We start from the raw sequence: 4,563 nt of genomic DNA on the forward strand, positions 1-4,563 counted from the left end.
TAAAATGATGGTAAGAACTATGAAGGATCTAGACTATCTCATCATTTAGATTCATTTAATGTAATGGTCACAGCATGGAAGATGAAGTTTGTTGGCATGAGTTGTCCTCTGCGAGATTAAAGGAGGAAGATCAGCATTATATTCATTAGCGAATTAAGCCCATAAATGTATAGCTATAATTGGAAGTTTACGTTATTTACGTTATGACAACATTCTGTTATATATATTCTCTTATTCATGTAAATAAAGATATTGAAAACAGAGAAGGATTTCTCTCTATTTGTTCCTCCATTCTGTCATGGTATCAAAGCATACCGATCCTTTTTAATATCCTACCAATCCTTCTTGTCTCCTTCTATAGCTGATACTGAACCCCAAACTGAGGAATCTCTATCTTCCTCCATCCTAGCCGAATTAACTACGAGAATTACTGAAGTTTTGAGCAAAACTTCAGCCCCAACCCAGACTTTTGATGGTGCAACTGCACCAATCGGCATCAAGTTGGATGGCACCAACTATGTACTTTGGTCCTAGGTGGTTGAGATGTATATCTCAGGCAAGGACAAACTGGGATATATAAATGGCGACCTATCTCAACCTCCTCAAACAGATTCTACTTTTCGACGATGGCGTACTGACAATGCAATTGTTAAAGGGTGGCTGATAAATTCCATGCATCCCTCTCTTGTCAGTAATTTCATTCGCTTCCCTACAGCTAAATTGGTGTGGGATGCAATTGCTACTACATGTTTTGATGGCAGTGACACCTCCTAGGTGTATGACCTCCGGCGACGTGTGACACACCTTAAACAAGCTGGCGGTTCACTGGAAAAGTTCTATAATGAACTTCAAGGTCTTTGGCGTGAAATCGACTTTCGTCGTCCAAACCCGATGGAATGCCCAACAGATATTCAACATTACAATTCTCTTATTCAAGAAGAACAAGTGTATGTATTCTTGGATGGTCTTGATGACCATTTAGATCATATCAGGTGTGATGTTTTGCAGATAAAACCATTCTCAACAGTGGAGCAAGCCTATGCACACGTTAGGAGGGAAGCTCTTCGTCAAGCAGTAATGACCACAGGCGTTGATGATCTACCTGGAGCAGGCTTGGCATCCAAAAGTTTCAAACACAGCTCACATTCTCTCTCTTTTCATGGTAACAAATATGCTTCCAACTCTAAATCCCGAGCCACCTCTAATGGCACTAAATGCTCTCACTGTGGGGGGGGGGGCAAAACATACTCATGAGATCTGTTTCAAACTTCATGGGTATCCTGATTGGTGGCATGAGCTTCAGGCTCGGAAGCATCGTGATGGAAATGGTGGCAACATAGGACATACTGCAGTGGCAATGGCAGCAGAACCACATCTCTCCTTTATTCCAGCAGCTAAGATCGTTGGTGGTACCACTGGACAAGCTGTAGTGGCTGCAGCAGACCCACACTCAGGTAATGCTCTACTTGGTTCTAATCAGGAAGCTGACTGCAATGACTGGATACTTGATTCAAGAGCAACAAACCACATGATTTTTTATTCCGGTGATTTCTCCCAGCAATCCCCTCCAAGGCGAACTAGCATTGCAAATGCCAATGGAGATATTTCTTCGGTAATAAGGGCTGAGACAATAATGATATCACCAGCCCTATCATTGTCTCATACATTACTTGTGCCTTCTTTATCTCAAAAGCTATTGTCTGTGAGTCAGATTACTACAGCCTTGAACTGTGTTGTGCTCATTTACCCTATGTTTTGCCTTATTCAGGATATTCTCACCAAAGAGATTATTGGGCGTGGTACTGAGAGGGGGGGCTCTATTATATGGAAGATATCAGTATTGGACGAGCACATCACATGCATCATTCAAGCGACCTCAAAATGAAACAAATTTTGCTCTGGCACCATCGGTTAGGCCATCCGTCGTTTGGTTATTTGCAACATGTGTTTCCTGATTTATTTCCGGGTTTGTCGAATTTGGATATTAAATGTGAGACATGCATTTTAGCTAAAAGTCATCGAGTTACTTATCCATTGAGTATGAATAAGAGTGATATTACTTTTGCCTTGATTCACTCTGACGTATGGGGTACTTCCCCAAAATCTACTCTGTCTGGTTTTCGCTGGTTTGTGATATTTGTTGATGACTATACTTGGATGACTTGGATTTATCTATTGAAACATAAAAATGAGGTTTTTCATGTATTTAAATCATTTCACAAAATGATTCAGACTCAGTTCACAGCTAAGCTCCAAACGTTTCGATTAGATAATGGTGGCGAGTATATGAATCAACAGTTTTGTAATTATTTCCACCACTACGGACTAATTCATGAGACCTCATGTCCTCAGAATCCGCAACAAAATGGTATTGCAGAACGCAAGAATCGTCACATTCTTGAAACTGCTCGAGCTCTGTTACTTGGAGCTCACGTACCTAATCACTACTAGGGTGATGTTGTTGCCACGACTGTCCATCTCATTAATCGCATGCCTTCAAAAGTTCTTGAGTTTAAGACTCTGCTACAGGTCTTGTCAACCTATATGTCATTACCCACAATATTGATGCTTCCGCCACGTATCTTTGGTTGTGTTGCGTATGTTCACCTCCACAAGAATCAACGCACAAAACTTGATCCATGTGTCGTTCGTTGTCTTTTTTTGGGGTATGCTACACACCAAAAGGGGTACCGATGCTATGACCCAATTACTAGGCACACATATGTGACTATAGATGTCTCGTTCCTTGAATCTGATAATTTCTACTCTCCTACTGCATCCCATTCTTCTCTTCAGGGGGAGACACAAGTAGAAGAAATGAATTGGTTGACATTTGACTGGTTCAAAGATACTGATATGACACCGAATACAACTCAGCCTATTATCAGTCAGGAATCTAATCAAGAGTTGACATCTCCGGAAGCTGAAGTAACATCTCTAGAAGCAGTAATAGTAACATCTCCGGAAGCTGAAGTAACATCTCCGGAAGCTGAGGTAACATCTCCAGAAGTAGTAATAATACCTCCCCACTCTTTAGTATCCAACCATCTCCTGAGAATATTATTGAGGTAAGCTCTCCTATCCCACCTCACATTCCTGATGATATGGATACCCTTGTTGGCTATGAGTTACCTTTCAGGCAAAATCAAGGAAAACCACCAAACAGATATTCTCCAGAACTAGAGGATCAAAGATCAAGATATCCAATTGCTAATTATGTTTCGACAAAGAAACTATCTGAACCTCTCAAGAACTTTGTGAATGAACTCTCCTCACATCATATTCCCACGAGTGTTGACGAAGCTTTGGATGACTCCAGGTAAATCCAAGCTATAAAGGAGGAAATGGAAGCTTTGCTGAAAAATAAAACATGGACTCTTATTTCTCTACCAGAAGGTCAAAAAACAATGGGATGTAAGTGGGTATTCTCCATCAAGTACAAAGTCGATGGGTCAGTTGAAAGGTACAAAGCAAGGCTAGTGGCAAAGGGCTATACGCAAACCTATGGCATAGATTATCAAGAAACATTCTCACCTGTTGCAAAATTGAGTACTGTCAGAGTTCTACTATCTCTAGCAGCAAATCTTGATTGGCCATTATACCAGTTTGATGTTAAAAACGCGTTTTTACATGGAGATCTTGAAGAAGAAATCTACATGGATGTCCCTCCAGGATATATAGCAAACTCTGAAGCTAAGATCCTGTGCAAACTACAAAGAACTTTATACGGCCTGAAGCAGTCTCCTAGAGCATGGTTTGGGCGCTTGAACTCAACAATGAGGAAATATGGCTTCCAACAAAGCAACTCGGATCATACTTTATTCTTAAAACATCACCGGGGTAAGCTAACAGCTTTGATAGTATATGTAGATGATATGATCATTACAAGAGATGACTCAGAGGAAATAACAAGACTTCAAGAGCAATTGGCCACAGAATTTTAGATGAAAAATCTAGGAGGACTCAAATATTTTTTAGGAATTGAAGTTGCTAGGTTAAAACACGGCATATTCCTTTCCCAACGAAAATATATCCTGGATTTATTATCAGAGGTAAGATTACTAGATTGTAAGCCTACAGATACACCGATAATTCAAAATCACAGACTTGGAGCATGCCCAGACCAAGTGCCAACATATAAAGGAAGGTATCAGAGAATGGTAGGAAAACTGATTTATCTCTCTCATACACGGCCGGACATCGCTTATGCAGTAAGTGTGGTAAGCCAATTCATGCCCTGTCCGAGTGAAGATCATATGAATACAATGATTCAGATTCTCAGATACCTAAAGTTCTCTCCTGGAAAAGGACTTATGTTTACAAGAAACAATCACTTACGAGTGGAAGGCTACACAAATGCTGACTGGGCAGGAAATATTTCTGATAGAAAATCAACTTCAGGTTATTTCACGTTGGTTGGAGGAAACTTAGTTACTTGGAGAAGTAAGAAGCAAAAGGTGGTAGCATTATCAAGTGCTGAAGCTGAGTTTCGTGGGATGGCCAAAGGTCTTTGTGAACTTCTCTGGCTCTGAAGGCTATTAATTGAAATTGGCCTTACTCCTA

The sequence above is a fragment of the Populus alba genome, chromosome 14 (genome assembly GCF_005239225.2).
Source record: "Populus alba chromosome 14, ASM523922v2, whole genome shotgun sequence".
Classification (NCBI taxonomy): Eukaryota; Viridiplantae; Streptophyta; class Magnoliopsida; order Malpighiales; family Salicaceae; genus Populus; species Populus alba.